The sequence below is a fragment of the Falco cherrug genome, chromosome 5 (genome assembly GCF_023634085.1).
Source record: "Falco cherrug isolate bFalChe1 chromosome 5, bFalChe1.pri, whole genome shotgun sequence".
Taxonomy (NCBI): Eukaryota; Metazoa; Chordata; class Aves; order Falconiformes; family Falconidae; genus Falco; species Falco cherrug.
Window position 1 is genome coordinate 57,022,082 of NC_073701.1, and position 16,342 is coordinate 57,038,423.

The following is a 16,342-nucleotide window of genomic DNA, read 5'->3' on the forward strand; positions in this document are numbered from 1 at the left end:
TCTTGATTTCTTTTTTTACTAATTTTGAAGATTTTAAAGCCAACCTAAAGTGTTAACCCTGTTCAGGAAAGCACTTAAATCCATTTGGTTTTCCAGAGCATTTTAAAGCATGTGCTTATGTTCCGTAGATTTCAAGGAATGTAAACAAATGCTTTAAGTACCTTATTTGCATACATGAGTGATTTTCATGCTTTACTGAGTTGGGACCAGTAGCCTGTGCAACTGCGAAAGTTTTGCATAAGTCTGAAATGCTTTAATATTTTTGTCACCTTACCACTCAGCCAGGTTGGTGCTGTTGGACTTGGCTACAGCTTCAGACTATCCCCCCACCCCCACCCCACCCCTTTTTTTTTTTTTCCCCGTAAATTGTGTACCTCAGTTGCTCATGCATGGGATCACTGGTGTTTATTGAACTGTTTGCTACTGAGAAGATATTTGACATGTTTTGTTTAATCCTGTTTGAAAATGAAAACTGCCTTTTAAACTTTTGTAAAACTGAAAAGTTGTATCAAACCAGTCATGAATAATTTCCTGCTTTTTGTGAATAGGAGTTGGTTACAAACAGTACTGTTGTAACTTTTTTTCTTTACTTAAAAACATTGTTTACTGCTGTGTGTAATAAGTTTAAGGAAGAAATAACCTGCCTGTAGCTGTTACATGGGGAATAGCTAATACTTGAGAGGCAGCAGGTAAGTAATGTTCCGTTGCATAGTTATATTAAATCTTTAAATAAAAAAGTAAATTCACAAGCATTTTATGCAGGAACTGATATTTTACTCAACATTAAAATAGATTTAAGGAGACCATTGCTCTTTTTACACAGAGTGTAATTTCTCACTCGCATATAGATTTCCATTGCTGGCAATGGAAGTAGCAGGGAGGGAGTAGCAGGGGGAAAGTAAGTTAAACTGAGTGGTCATTGTGACGAGAGGAGATCCTTGTGTGAAGCCCCTTATTTCTGCCTGTTCTCTGAATACTTAGGTTTAACTGATAAATGTACTGTGTTGCAATTTAGATAATACTCTCTTGTTATTGTGAGTTTAATTTGTTAGATTTTTTTAATGAAACAAAAAAATGTACAGAAAAATCCAAAGACCCTGATAGACGCCAAAAAGGAATATGACTAGTGCACATCATGTATAACTGGATCTGTAGTAGAATTTTTACCAGGTTTTGGTTTATTAAACGTTACTGGCAATTTCCTGTGCATGCTCAGGAGATAGCAGTTTGGTAACTTAATGACTGGTGATGATGCTGTGATGGCTACTGCTGTGCTCTTTGTTATTCATCCAATTGTATTTCATCTCCTTTTGCTGATGAAAGGATGAAACGGTCTGTGAGAAAATACTTTATTTCTTTCGAATATTGATTTTCATAAGTAACATTGAAAATATTATCTTATGTCCTTCATCTTGAAAGACAAAACCAACAAGTAGTGACTTAGGAGTGGCAATGTTTTAGCAACAGAAGTTGTTTTACTGGAGTTTTGGGTTTTTTTAGAAGTAGAGGGTTTGTGTTTTTTTAAAAGTAAAATTCCTATTGGACTATATGTTTTGACAGGTCAAAAATACTTCTTCAGAAGAACAACATAGCATTTTGGAAACTGTACAGTCTTTTTCCCTCATTCCGTTTTTGCTTTTTGTGCCAATAATTTTGGTTCTGAGTGCATTTTGAAAAACATTTGTCAGAACTTCAAATTTTTATTTACAGTGTGGCTTATAAGCTTGGATAGCTGTTGTTTTTGTGTTAAACAAGATACCTTATTAAATTTAGGTATTGGCTTGATTCTTTTTTTTTAAGGAGTGAGTGTTTTCTGGGTTTGTTCCTTCAAAATTGGTGAGGCTTAGGGGTTTTTTTCTAACTGTATTTTTTTTTTTACCTGATTGTTTAGTTGCATACTCAAACCCTTGTAAATGTTTTCCTAGTTGTATGTGGATAATTGGAGATTTAAATGTTGTATATACTTGTCATCTGTGTTTCTAGTAAAAATACATGGCATTCTTTATAGAAATACTTAATTCCTGATTTCCTTTCCTTACCCATTTGCTCTCTGTGTACAGGTTAAACAGACTTTACTCCTATTTTTATTTATAGAATTTTATATGTAGCCTCTTAAAGTTATCATTGGTCCTTGTGTAAACCAAGATACAGCCTTAAATTTCCTAACGTAATGCTTATTAAGATACTGTTAGTCATGTAGATTCAACTATAAAACATGCATGTTTTTAAGACTGGTACTCCTCAGAGATCCAAGACACAAAATTGCTTCTGCATTGAAATATAAACCCTTCAAGGTCATTACAGAAGGCAAGTGCAGGTATAAGTGTGCATATACTTAAAAGTGAATGCTTTCCAAAATTAAACATTTTGACATAGGAAAGAAGCAACGTGGATTTGTTTAGGATTTAAATTATTTTGGTAATTGACTGCACAGGTCTTAAACATAACGGTTGCAGCATGATAATTAGTCATGATGTTCATGCAGAAATACTGTCTCACAACTACGATGCCTTGCAATTAATATGGCAGAGAGGCTTGGAGCGGGTGGGGGTGTTGAAGTGCTTTGTTGTTCTTGTTGTCCCTCCCTCCCCTGAAATTAAGATCTGACATGCTGTGTACTTTTAGATTAATTTTAGCTTTAGAGGATCAATTACTAAGGAGCAGTTTGGAGCATAGAAGTTCTTTAATTTGACGTTCCCGTGGGATTCCCCCCCCCTCCCCATGTTGGACAATATATGATAAAGCATCTCATTCTGTTCGTGTATTATGCAGTTGTTAGTTCATGACTCCTTTCTATAGCCCCAGTTATTGCAGTGATTTCTAGATTCTGGTATGATGTATGCCTGTGCTTAAACCTTTTAAATCTTCTTTGGAAATATACTAGTTTTACTGAAGTCTCTTGAAAATAGTAAACAGTATACAATTGATCCCAATGAAATGGAGCATTTAAGTTGTAAACATCCCCACCTATTCATACAATGTAATGTGGTTTTTACATGATTCAGTGCTAACACTTTGGAGTGTACTCAACTAATAGACTTGGGCCTCACCCTCTTGTATACTGTATTTTGTAATAGAAAATATTTTAAACTGTGCATATTATTACATTATGAAACAGACATTCCCTTGATCTTCAAATGTAAGAAAATGAGGAATGTGTGTGCTTTTATAAATACAGGTGATAGCAAATTCAGTTTCCTTACTACTGCAGGTGTCCTTTTTTTAAAAATAATTTTTTAAAAAAGCAAGGAAAAAAAAAGTTAAGCGTTTTAAAGGTGAAATACATTCCTATTTGGCAGACCTTAACATTTTTATGACTATTACCAGCACTGCTGACTTTCAAAACAGAAGGCTGTGTTGTCTTCCTGTACCATTCCATTTCCTGACTCCCATTTTGCACAAGGATGTACGAGTAAACTATTCAAGAAATGGTTTTGAAATACGGGAGGGGGGCTTGTCTAAGTTGGAATGCAGAATTGCAATGCAAAATGTAAGGAAATGGATGCCTGTCAGAATGCCTGACTCCAAAGGATTTTATATATATAGTAAACAGTTTCCTGATACTGGCAGGCCAAAGAGTCTGTTGAATACTTGAGTTTCTGGAGACCTATATTTCTCAACAAGGTAAGATGGTATCCTAGCAAATATGGATATTAATACATTTTCAGCAGAGGTACTTAGTTAATCTATAAGTTTAGGGATCGTTTCATCTTTTTTAGATGTTATACTTGAAATATTGCACAACTTTTAGCTTTCATGGGTTTCTTTTTTTTCCAGCCTTTAGGAGACTGTTAAGCAATTTGCTGTCCAACTTTTGTGTTGGTCTTAAACTGCAATAGTAGTTTACCTTGTATTGAAGAAATAAAGACCGTTTTTATATTAAAAAATACTTTTGTCTGTCTTCATTTCAGCTTGTCTAGTATCTTTGCAGTGCTCATTATTGTCAGTCTTTTCAAATTTTCCAACATTAAAACTTAGAGCATGGACATTCTAATGTAGTTATACCTAGATTCTGTGCTGTAACTATTTCTGAATCTGGAAATAGTTTTGTGCATACTAGCTCTTGTCCTACTCATCTAGTCTTTAAAGGCTTTCTGCAGAATTTTAAATCGGTGAGAAATGCAGACTTTTTTTTTGAAGCCAACCTTTTTTTTTTTTAACCAGTCATTTTTCTGTAAAATGCAGTGACACATGTAATGTGTCAACTGAAGGGAAAAACCATAAAGCATGCTGTGTAAAGCAGTTTCAGTCTCTTAAAATTCCTGTCTCAGAATCTGTTTGGAGCTGTTGGCTTGCTTATCTATATAAGGCATTAAGCGAGTGATGATAAAACTTAATTTTAATGCGGCTTCTTGAGTTGACTGTATCTGGCAAATGTTAATCATTACGAAGCGTGTGTGTTAAACACAGCAGTGGCAAAACAGCTCTAAGCAGGTTGAACTCGTCAGCTTACCTTGTGCAGACAGCTAGTTTGGTACTAGTGGCAGTATCCATTCTGTGATGATTTAGAACTACTTCTGATACTGGGGTTTCACGGGCAAATGTTTTTCCTCTGCTGCTATATCAGAACATTGTATTACATAAAACACACATCTGTATGTTACATACAAAAAGTCATTAGCATTGCCATGCTGTGCCATACTAGTGGTGAACTTCTCATAATTCCTAGTATTTGTTGAAGTTTATTTACTGTAGCACAAAATGAGCTCTATCTGTTGTACCGTCTTAGATTGCTGGTACTGTTTTGCAGTGTTGTCGGCTCCAGCTGGAGTCTGTGATGAACCTCCAGCATTTGGCAGTGGTAAAATAATGTGAGAGCGCTGGTTTTCATTTGGGAAAAACACTACTCCTTAATAACTTCAAAAAGAAGTCTGAAATGCAGTCTGATTGGCTTGGAAAGTCATCACATTCATGATTTTATTTAAACCTGATTTTTTTTTTTTTGAATGACTGAAGGTGGGCGATTGTACAGACCTGTAAAGAGGAAACAAAAAACACTCATTAGAAAATGAATCTGAATTTCTTTGGCTAGTGCTCTAAACCTGTAATAACAAAAGTAACATTCACTTGCTCTAAAGGGCTCGGACAAAATAGCAAGCAACAGGACAACAAAACCAGCTTGGCCACTGATTGCTTTTACTGCACTGTGTCCAAATTTCACGGTTAACCTGAGTTTTTAATGACATGTTTGTTGTAGCCTGGCTTCGTTGACCAGTTGAAGGTTCAGCGAGAGATGGAAGGAGTGTCAGGCTGTGGCTGACGCTGGGGTTCAGGGAACTCCAGGGTCCCTTCTGGGTGGATACCACAGGGGAAACTCACTGCTAACTTTTGGGTTGTTTTTTTGAAGTGTCTTGTTGCCATTTTCTTCCAGGTTAGGGTGTTCAGCAGTTTCCATTGCTGAGTGGGAGGGAATTGTAAACCATCCTGTCCCCAAAAATGTAAGATGTATACTCTGGTATAAACATAGTGAGGATTTATTAGTACATGGATGAGTTTGTTGTGGAAGTGTTCAAGCATAGGTCAACTAACCAGTCTGCCAGACCATCCAGGTATGATTTGAAACGGCAGCAGAAGAATGGGGAAGGTAAGCACTCTTCAGAATGTTGGGATTGTTTGGGTTTTTTTCTTCCACATAAGCTTTCTGGGGGAAGTTTCCCTTGAGCTGGACACAAGGAAATAATTTGATAATGCTTATTAGGAAAACTGTTTCTTGCTTGGTTCTGTTGGCAAGAACCTTGCCTCCAACTTTTTTTGCATGTCTCCGTAGCTGCTGCATATTGACAGGCTTGGAGCCTGAGGTGAGGTCCTGCTGGAATTCAGGCTTCAGGGGAAGTTTATTGTCTTTGTTCCTCGCTGCAGTTCCTAGCAGTGTGGAAGCTGGTGCAGAAGCCTCCTCTCTGCCACCTCTTGCTGCAGGCTCACAAGCCTCAGAAAAGAGAGCTAACCCTTCCCATCTAGCCTGTCTGGGGGCTGCAAGCAGTGATTGCTGCCCAGCCAACCCCCCTTGCAGTTTATATACTCAGCGTGACATTTTGTGTTATGGAATATCCCTTTGGCCAGTTTGGGTCAGCGGTCCTGGCTGTGTACCCCTCCCAATTTCTTGTGCCTCTCCAGCTTTCTTGCTGGTAGGGCCTAAACAACTAGAAAGTCCTTGACTTGTTGCTAAGTAATGTTTATACCAATTAAAAACATCAGTGTGTTTATCAACATTATTCTCATACTAAACCCAAAACAGCATCCTGCCAGCTACTGAGATGAAAATCAACTTTATTCCAGCCAAAACCAGGACAACCTGTCCCTCAGGAGTAGCATCACTGTGTGGCCCTTAATATTGACTGCCAGTTTCTCGGGAGGAGAGAGAGAGGTGGAAGGCACTTGTGAGGTTTTGCAGGGGAACCTCAAATAGTCACTTCTGTGAGCCATGTGTTCTTACGCCAGCTGCAACTGAAGGGGGATTTCTGGACGGTAGGAAGTTTCTGTGAGGTAGCTCTGGAGCTCTTGTGCAGGTGTTCTGCTGCGGGTGTTGCAGTCCGGGCAGTGGGACTGCGAAACCCCCCCAGGGTGTCTTTCACGTGAAGAAGGAAGTCTTCCCTTTTGCTGCTGCACCTGTTCTGACCCAGCTTCACTGAAGGCACTATTGAACTTTCTCCTCTTGCAAAGCCAGCATCTTGCTTCCTTTCCTGTCGGTAGAGGAGTATTACTGGCTGGGGAGAGGCTTTAGTTTGTGCAGTTTGTCTCTATGGAAATGGAAGACATCTAGGCACCTGCTGGGAAGCAGGCACTGAGTAAGCAGGTAGAAATGTCTTTGTTGACCCCTGTTACATAGGGGGTGGGAAGAGATGCTTAAATTCAGAGTATTTGTGCTCTTCTCTACCTTTTTATTCTCCCCTGGTTTGTCCTTCAAACTGTTTCATAATATTGCAGCAGATCCAGGGGACATGGTAAGCTGCAGAAGAGAGGAGCAGCAGAAAGCACGTAAATGCCAAAGTCTTCGAAGCAAATTCTGTATGAAACTGCAAAAGGTAAGTTTGTCCAGTATGCACTGAGTAAAAGACAGAGGTATATGTTTAGCTTATGATCACAAAAATCTTTTTTACAGACATAATTACATGAAAATCAGATGCAGGCACCTGAGTGTCCTTATCCTGAAGTGCTAGACTATAACAAATCATGGCACACCAGGAAACACTGGTTTACTAATTTTGTGGCCAGAACCTCTGTTTTGCATTGGGAATTAGCAGAGTCCTCTTGAAGGCCTGTAGCATCACTCTCAGAAATGAAGTAGTCAGCTGAGAATGGATGTTTGCCAAGTTAACCTCTGCATTTTTCCAAAGATAACCACCTGGTAGCATCCTGTATTTGTTAAAGGAATGTAGTTTGTGCGCTCAGCACCTCTGACAGTGGGCTTGGCACGTCCTAAAGTAGTTAAAGCATGACACTACTTGACTTTATGAATGCATCTTGGCTAACAACAGAGATTACTCCAAACATAGCAAATAATTTAATTTTAAAGAGTTGATGCTCATTCATGGTCTATGAGAGCAGTTAAGGCTGCTGCTGCTCAGGAGAATTTGTCCTGTAAGATGGACAGATTAACTGGGACTGCAAGAGGAAGAAATTTGATCAGTCATACAGAGGTTTTATCTATTTTATCTCAGAAGATAAGAAAGCAAGTGATTGCTTCTGAAAAATGTGAGTAAATGGATAGAAATGGGGACCTCCACATCTGCTCCACATCCAAGAAAAACAACTTGTTCAGAGATAAAGGGGAGCCTTTAGAGAGGCAACAGAAAGGCCAAAGCGAAAGTGAGGTGGAAACATGTTTGCTATGTAGACTGGAGATAAAAGGAGGCACTTGTGAAGGGTGCAGAAGCAGTTTGGTGGTGTGGCAGCTAGGGGAGGGCAGCACATTTCTTTTCAAGGACGTTGCAAGCTGAGAGGTGCAGTGCTGTCCCTGGGCCGAGCGAGGAAGGGCTGGTGCTAACTGAAACAGTGAAGTTATTTTGCTGAACAGAGTGTTGCTGGTTAAGTTTGAGCTGGAAGTGAGTTGGAGAAGAAACTTTTTATTCATGTAACATAATGTATAATACAGAAAATTGGTGAGATGTTGGTCAGCTCGTGCTGTTAATGCAGAGACACAAAGTATATGGTGTTCAAGGAACTGATCACAAGTTTTCTGCCTTTCTTACTCTGCTCTCTTTGCTCCTGGAGAGATGATGTGAAAAACAATTTCAGACCATTTTTATTTGTAGAAATACAGGTCTTTTTGCTGCAGGGAGAAGATTGCTATTCTTTTTAATTATCTGCATCTGTTTATCCATCTCTTCTGAACAATTTGCAGAAAATTGTCAGCACTCTGCTTCCCATCAGACTGCAGTAGCTGTAAGTCTTGTAAACCTTGTGCCCTTTGTATAAGTGGGAAATAGAATTAATTTCTTCTCAAACAAGGTTTGCTAATTTTACAGAAATGAGCCAGTGTAAACAGTTGTCAGTTTTTTAAAATATATATATTGCTGAACATTTTTTCCAAAACACATGAATCTACTTAGCACTGGCACTCATTAAGTAGATTTCCTTTTTAGCCTGTGTATTAATGGTGAAGTTAGGCCCCTAAGTGTTCTGTCCCACAAGGAAGGATACATTCAAAATGGTGCAGATGTGCACAAGTGGTATAAAAGGGTCCCTTCCTCCCTTCTAGTGGCACAAAAAAACCTCTCCACTCCTCTTTGCTTAACTCATAACCTCGTGAATTGCTATGTCTGCAACCCTTCCTTGTGTAATTAACTGTGATAGCCGCATATTGGTCATTTATCCCACATATCCACCTCCTTATGAGTTCTGAGCTTTGTCAGCCGAACCAGATGTGATAATCCTCAGTTGCCCTAAATTTAAGAAAAGGTAGCAGTCACTTCTTCCCCATTTTCCACAAAGTAAGCTGTGTTTTTATTTTTGTCCTTGTCTTGACACCTCATGAAAAAGTTCTTGTTTCTTGCTTTATTTTCTGCATATGATTTTGAATGTCTTTTGAGTGTGTTGCTCAAAGTCTTGTGCATGTTTTCCTATATAATACCCTTGGAGTGAAAGAAATACTTTAATGCTCGGAAGCCTTTCTTTCACGCTGGAAACTCTGGAAGATACTGTCCGTGTAGGCAGAGAAGATGCTGGCCATAGTTGAACACATCTCCAAGATCTGGCAGAAGACGGGTACGTTTCCATGTGGAACAGGCAGTGTTTGTTCACCTCTGAAATAGCAGAGAGCTCTACAGAGTTACTGTATTTCAGAATGGTTGAACTGATGCTTAAAACTGGTTTCTAAAGCTTGCTCATGTCTGCTTTCCCGGTTTAGCCATCTACTTTTTGACAGGCAGTTACCCTCACCACCTTTTACCATCTGCAGACTGTGCTTCACTTAAAAAATACTTGGCTCTGCCTGGATGCGTTACAGCTACACATTGGTGGGAGGGGATGAAAACAGAGACCATTCATCCCAAACAGAATCCTTATTCATGGGTCAAGCGGTAAGGGATTTGGGCTCCCACTCCATAAAGTTAATTGGATCCTATACACAATTAGAACTGCAGTTCTCACTTTCCTAAATCATTTAACCTGGAATCTTTGCAAGATGTAGGCCCACAGCCCCCACTTTCTGAAAGCCCTGTAGTGTAAGGGTAACGAAAATGGGGAGTGGTGTAGAATGGCCAGCAGAGCCCTGCAGTAGAAACCTGGAAATAATACCTGAATTGTGTGGTGGGTTTTTCTTTAATACGTAAAGTACTTTGAATGAAAGGAGTCAGAGAAGGCCAATGTTTTATTAGCAACTATAAAAAGCTGTGTTTGGAGCTTCTCTGTGTAAGTATAAATTCTCCATAATGATTAAAGCTATCTGCTGGCTGGCTTCCATCTCAGCTGTGGTCCAGGAAAATCTTCTTGGTGTTTCTTTCACGCTGGTAACAGTATGATTCTTTAGAAAAGTAACTTTTTTTCTGTGGTGTGGGATCCCTACTGTGCCCTCCTAATTTTGTTAGTCCTGACTGTTAAGTTAAGCTATTTATAGTATTAAAAAAAGTAATTTTATGCCTTTAACTGAAAATTAATTCAGAAATAAAACTCTCAACCCCTCTACATTACCACCTCCCCTTCAGCATTTATTGGTTATATTACAGCAATAACTAGCTCAGATTTTTAACTGAGGTGCTCAGGCACGTTACTGAAAAAGAAGGGACAGTTTCTAAAAATTTAAGTATTTAGAAAACTGGCAAGTTGCCAAAACAAACAAAAATTACCACCAAATTAATATGATGTTAAAACCATCAGGGCTAGCAAGAGAGATGGCGGTGCAGCGTTCACTGCTGGAGCCAGGTTTGTGCTGCCTTCAGCTGCATCTGATCCTTGGAGTAGGTGGCCTCTTCCCACCCCCCCCGGGTTTGTCCTTTCCACAACTGGAAGAAGTTTGAGGAAAGTATTACGTGACACATTTGCAAGGTCAACTCTTGAGAGGTTGTACGTAATCCCCTTACGAAGAGTAAAGATGTTCCCACCTCTTTTTAACTTGAAAAGACTGGCAAATTTAAAACCACAATTCTGGAATTAAGTCTTGGATTGACCTAACCTGGCTAAGGATGCTGAGGCAGCTGGTGGTTTTGCTGAGAGTCTGGAGTTGGATGTTGTTCCTTATTTATGGAATGTGCCAGTATCCATGTGTCATCTGAGGAAGCTGTGAAACGTAAAGGTGTCTTGGAGGTGAAGGGCTGGGCTCTGCAAGGAGCAGCCAGCTGCCTGCACACAGCTCATTTCGTTGACAGCAGCGGCATATGGTAAAGCTTCACCTAAACTGCACACCTGCGTGCAGGCTGGGGTCAACAGTTATGTCACAGTGGCAGATCGTGTGCAGCAGCCCCCCAGAAATACATTGGTAGAAGCAAGTTCTTCAGGGTGCTCCTAGCCCTTTGCTATAGGCAGGAACCTGGGTAACACAGTCTAGTTCAAACAATCCTGCCCCATTTCCAGTCCTTCCCATGTCATCTTGTTCTGTAGATTTATTTTTTCACTCCACCTGTTCCTACAAAGGTTTTCCCCTGTAGCTGGCCCTACGTTGTTGCTTGTTGACTGAAAGTGACTGCTTTGAAGACTGCTCCATTCGAGGTGATGTCCTTTATTTCAGTCGGTACACACATCCAGGGCCAGCTTTTCTAGTTCTGCCACTTTTTTTTTTTCCTTTTCTTTCTTTTGAATGTGCTTCCATGCTGCTAACAACATTCAGGCCTGTGAACATTCAGACAATGAATCCCATTAGGTATTCTCTTTTGTGATCAGTCTTTGTATGAGGCTTAAAATAAAACAGGAGTGACTCCTTTTTCATTCTCCTGTATCAGTCTTCTCTATGACAAGTCATACCCAACACGGCAAATGAAAGGTATAAGGGATTGGGGATGTGGTGGGTGTCTCTTAGCCTTGCACGCTTCATTGCAAGACCACAGGAGAAAGTGAAGTAACAGTACAGACTGAAAATGTCACCTGGGATATGAAATTCAGTCCTGTCCTGGGGCAGCTAGGTGGGTCTTCTAACCCCTTCCAAGATTTGTCTTGCAACCTAATAGGGTTTGTCTTGGTTGTTGGCTCCTGCTGTCCTTACGGTAAGGCTGTCCCACTCCTCCCATGCTTCAAGGGTTACAAACCTTCTGAGTTGCTGCCTGAATTTCTCCTTGGCTGGATTATATTAATCTGGTCTTGTGCTGATACTGTTTTCTATTTATTTCCCTTCCCATTGTACTTAACCCCTTAAGGCGTTCACAGCTACTTAATATTTCCTCTGCCTTTATTCTGGTAAATTTGTTTTAAGGAGGCTCTTGCCTTCTTTAGGACAGACTGTGTTACAGCCTCTTGCCCTGCCTGTTGTTGCATCAAATCAGTTCATTTCTCCTATAGTAGGAGAGAATATATATTCTTTGAACAGAAACATGCATGCTTTTCAAGATGGGGTCTTACCAGGGTTTGTATGGTGGCTATCAGCATTTAGTTCGCTTACCAAAATTACCTTCCTTGCTGCAGCCTCCTATAGATCCTGTCATCAGCTGTAGTTTTGTCAGATATTTCCAATAGAGAACTTTTTGATGCTCTTAAATCCTGTTCTGTTCCTGCTGTGCCACTTTCTGGATTGTTTAGTTGTTCCTGTATGAAGTCCTTGTTGTCCTCTACTAGCCTATTTTTATGTTGTCTTTTTTTGCCATTTAATTCTTCAATCTCTTTTCTTCCCATTCTGTTGATACCACTGGAACTGGAGTTGCTGCAATCGTGCAACGAAAGTTGTCTGGCTAAAAGCCTCATGCTGCTTGCTGTTCTTGCCAGTTCATCTTACTGTTTGGAGTCATTCCTAAAATACTACAGAGGAACATATTTGTCACTGAGTTTGTGGATTTTATTGCTCCTGCTATGTAGTTACTTTGAAATAACCCATAGATGCTCTAATAAATTCAGATGGGGTTTCCAGCATGTCATTGGCCTTCGCTAAGCTTGTTTAAAGTATTATACTTCTTTATAATCTTGGCAAACTGTTCAGCTGTCCATCACAAACCAAACAAATGTTTGGGGCAGGCTGACATCAAGTGAGAGACAGCTGAAGTGGTTATCGAGCTCAGCAGAACTAAAAAATAATAAAGGTACAGCAGAGAGTGTTGCAGGTTTTATATAGGCACGCTCTAAGCAGTTTGCCAAAGCTACTCCACAGCACTTCACTTGTAAAATAAGTCGCAATTAACTTCCCCCAGGAATTGCATCCAGCGTTGCCATGGCATTTCCTGCTGCTTTACTACAGCAAAACAATAACATAGGAGACAGCAGAGTAACACTTGTTGCTTTGGATGCTCTGCCATCCGAGCAGCGATTGCGCTTGTATCTGCATACTCAAAGTGAGGGATGCTCTCATACCACTGAGCGGTAGCACGGGCGGTGATGTTCGGTTACTGTCCTGCCTGTTCATTAACGTCATCAAGGTGTGCATCAGCCTGTCCAAAGAACATGCCCAAACTGAAGCAAAGCTGCTTATTTTCTGTACATCCTCAAGCCTGACTGATGCCTCCCAGACACTTACATGTAGTTTATTACATCTTTATTCCTCTCTGATTTGGAGGCAGAACTGCCAGATTAGAATGGAATGTAGGTGGGAATTGATCTGTTGGCTCCAAGCCCGGATCTTCCTTTAATGATGCTGCTTCTTGTGAGCTTTTCTCTGTGTGTGAATGTAGAATTGCTTTTGCTGTCTTCTCTCCTTCATGCACTCACGAATGTTTTCAATACCAGAGAAAAAGAGAAGCACTCTTCCTAGCAGAGGGGGGATTGTCACACCTACACAATAAAGGATGAAGTCCTAAAGGCTCATAGCTTCAGGGTCTAAAAGATGGTCCGAAACTGCTTAATTAGGCTTCTTAAAATGGAACTTTTGAAAAAGAAAGGTGTTCCTGATGAAGAGACTACTAGTTGGTATTCTCATGGTAGGAGATTGTCACTCACCCAGTCAGTCTAACAATAAACGAAGGCAGTTTCTCCTCTTCTGCTTTCCTTCCTGCGCCCCAAAGAAATGGAGAAACCGGTGTCTTCCATCCTTTGTGAGGACAGAGACAGGCTGGAAAGTACTGTTTGGCTTCAGCTGTAGGAGTGCCTTGAAGCATCTGTGGGTCGCAAGTACTGTCACTTAGCTGTGGCAAAAGCATATTCTGAATAACGTGTTTCAGGTTTGTAGAATTAACCAGAACTGGAAGTAAAACTAACACTGTCAAGTTTTACTTCCTTTGGCATGTGTTGGGGTTGTTTTCCAGCTCAAAGGGTAAACTGGAAGACTTAGAAAAAATGGTTAGTTCCCAGGTGACTGTAGTTAGAGATATTTTTTGGGAGATTTGCCCATAAATATTATCATTTTCAGTCAAAGCACTGGTGAATAACTTTGCTTCAGCTTTCTGAGCTTTCACTGAAAGGCAAACAAAACCTCCCTTTGTATCCCTCAGGAAGCTACAGTTTTTGAAGGGATAAGTATATCCTAAAATAATCAAAGCAGTATTGTTTTCCAGAACTTCCCCACAGCCTGAAACAACAGATCCAAGGGACACAACTGGGATGTTGAATGCCGAAGCTGTAACATGATATTTAAAATGTTGGTATGCCCAGTTACTTTAAATGCTTATTAGTTCAGTGAAATTTGCAGCCAGTGTGCTTACCCTGCATTCTCACACTCTGGATTTTTATTGAAAATGCCTTATAGCTACCCAAGCCTTCGGTTCTTCCCTTGAGAACTCTTAGGGCAGTTGTGATGAGCAGGAGTTGACCTTTCTTAGAGGTAACGTTTCGTGAAGGACAATTTTACCTTTCATTAAATAGAGAAACTAGAGATGTCTTTCATTTTTCTCCGGTAGCAAAGCTAATTGAATTTTAAAGTGGTTACAAAAGTAGAAATAAATAAATACCTGGATTCTGCTCTACAGTAAGAGAGCACAGGAGCTCCAGATTTATCTGTATGTGCCATTTTTAAAACTCTGCAAGTGTAATCCTTCAGTGCCGTTCCTCTCCTCAGAAATACCGCAGCCTGTCATTGGCGTGAGGTGGCTGATGGCCACTCCTGCAGTCACTGTAGTTTGAGCCTTTTGCCACTGCAATCACAACTGTCCCCAGGGGTTGCTGCTGAGGGAGTGTGTGACTACAGCTGTGCCACCACGAGCCCTCCTGGCCCCTTTCCTCACCAGCAGCTGGAGCATTCCTGCTGGTGCCTTGGGTGGGTGTCCTGAAAGCCACTTCCCGGCCCAGTTCAGAGCAGGGAGGAAGGACCCTGGAGAAGGGAGCGTGGAGCCCTGCTTCCCACCGCCCGCGCTCACTGACCCACCTCTAGGTGCCTTGTCCTGCAGGAGACCCCCCCCTTCCTCTCCTGGCTGCAGGCATGGGCTGGGGCAGGGGTCCTCAAACTACGGCCCACGGGCTGGATACGGCCCCCCAGGGTCCTCAGTCCGGCCCCCGGTATTTACAGACCCCCCCGCCGGGGGTTGGGGGGGAACCAAGCAGCCGCAGATGACTGCCTGCCACTGCATCCGCGCGCCGGCCCCCTGGTTAAAAAGTTTGAGGACCCCCGAGTTGGGGGGTGTCCAGCCCTGTGAAGAAGCAAGGGGAACGCCATTCCCCAGGACATGCCGCCAAAGAAAGGATCAGCGGACAGATTAAAGGACAACACCTGCAAGGCTACTCCCACTGCAGCGCTGTGGGCAACGGCAGGGTAAGAGCGTGCAGTTTGCAAGGTGAAGGTAAAAGGACATGGTGCCATGGGCCACGGAGAAGGTGCTGATGGTGGTAACGGGCTGGCACAGAAGGAGAGGGAGGTAAAGGAGGTCTGGGATTTTGTCTCCTTTTCATTTAAAGAGGTGTGGGCAAGCTGACTGGAGGGTGTCACCCTTAAGAAGCTTGAAAAGACATTGTTTCACGGACACCTTGCAGAAATGCCTGCCGCATGTTGCTGTTTCAACAGGCTTCATAGGAATGTTCAAACAGGAGCCAAATTCCTGCTGGTGCTGTGCTTGTTCGCCTTTGTAATGGGCAGCGTTTCCCCTTGTCATGCTGCAGACTGTGATTTCAAGGCATTTGTTCCTTGATGTGGCCGTAGCACGTGAGGAGTGAGGCAATCTGTGATTGCACAGGTTTGCAGGATGTGAGGCCATGGGCACAAACTGAAACACAGGAGGTTGCCTCTGAACATCAGGAAACACTTTTTCACTGGGAGGGTGACCAGACACTGGCAACAGGTTGCCTAGAAAGGTTATGGAGTCTCCATCCTTGGAGATGTTCAAAAGCCACCTGGACGTGGTCCTGGACAACTGGCTGTAGGTGGCCCTGCTTGCACAAAGGTGTTGGAGCAGATGACCTCCAGATGTCCCTTCCCACCTCAACCATTCTATGATGCCCTGGAGTTCAAAGTATCCCATTTGTCACTCAGCAGTAAAACAAGCAGATTAGCCAGGGTTGGTCCCTCTGCTGCTGGCAGACCACCGCTGGCAGGGGAATGTGGCAGTAGCAGTATTTCTGCACTGCTATTTAGAAATACTCATCGTGCATTGCAAGACAGGGGTATCTTAAGATTTTTGTTTCTCCCCTGTTGGTGACAGCACAGTCCTGGTTATTAGAGTCAAAATAATTATTAAAGATAAAAATAATGCCAGTGACAAATCTGAGTTTGAAGTCTAAGAGGGTTTTATCTGCATTTATCGTGAAGAAATTGGGACCTTTACTGGATAGCTGTGGTGTTTAGGTGTCCCTTTGCCTAGTTACCTATTGCCCTCAGCCGGAGGTAAGTTAAGAACCCAGGTCTTCCATG

General features: G+C 41.6%; 1 long non-coding RNA gene across 1 annotated transcript; it reads right to left on the minus strand.

The window, feature by feature from the left end:
- Positions 1-4,662: 4,662 nt before the first annotated feature.
- Positions 4,663-15,942, minus strand: LOC129736123 (uncharacterized). Its single transcript, XR_008732311.1, has 2 exons — positions 10,610-15,942; positions 4,663-4,974 (listed from the first exon to the last, which is right to left on the minus strand). It is a non-coding gene; the product is annotated as an uncharacterized LOC129736123 (long non-coding RNA).
- Between the last annotated feature and the right edge of the window lie 400 nt (positions 15,943-16,342).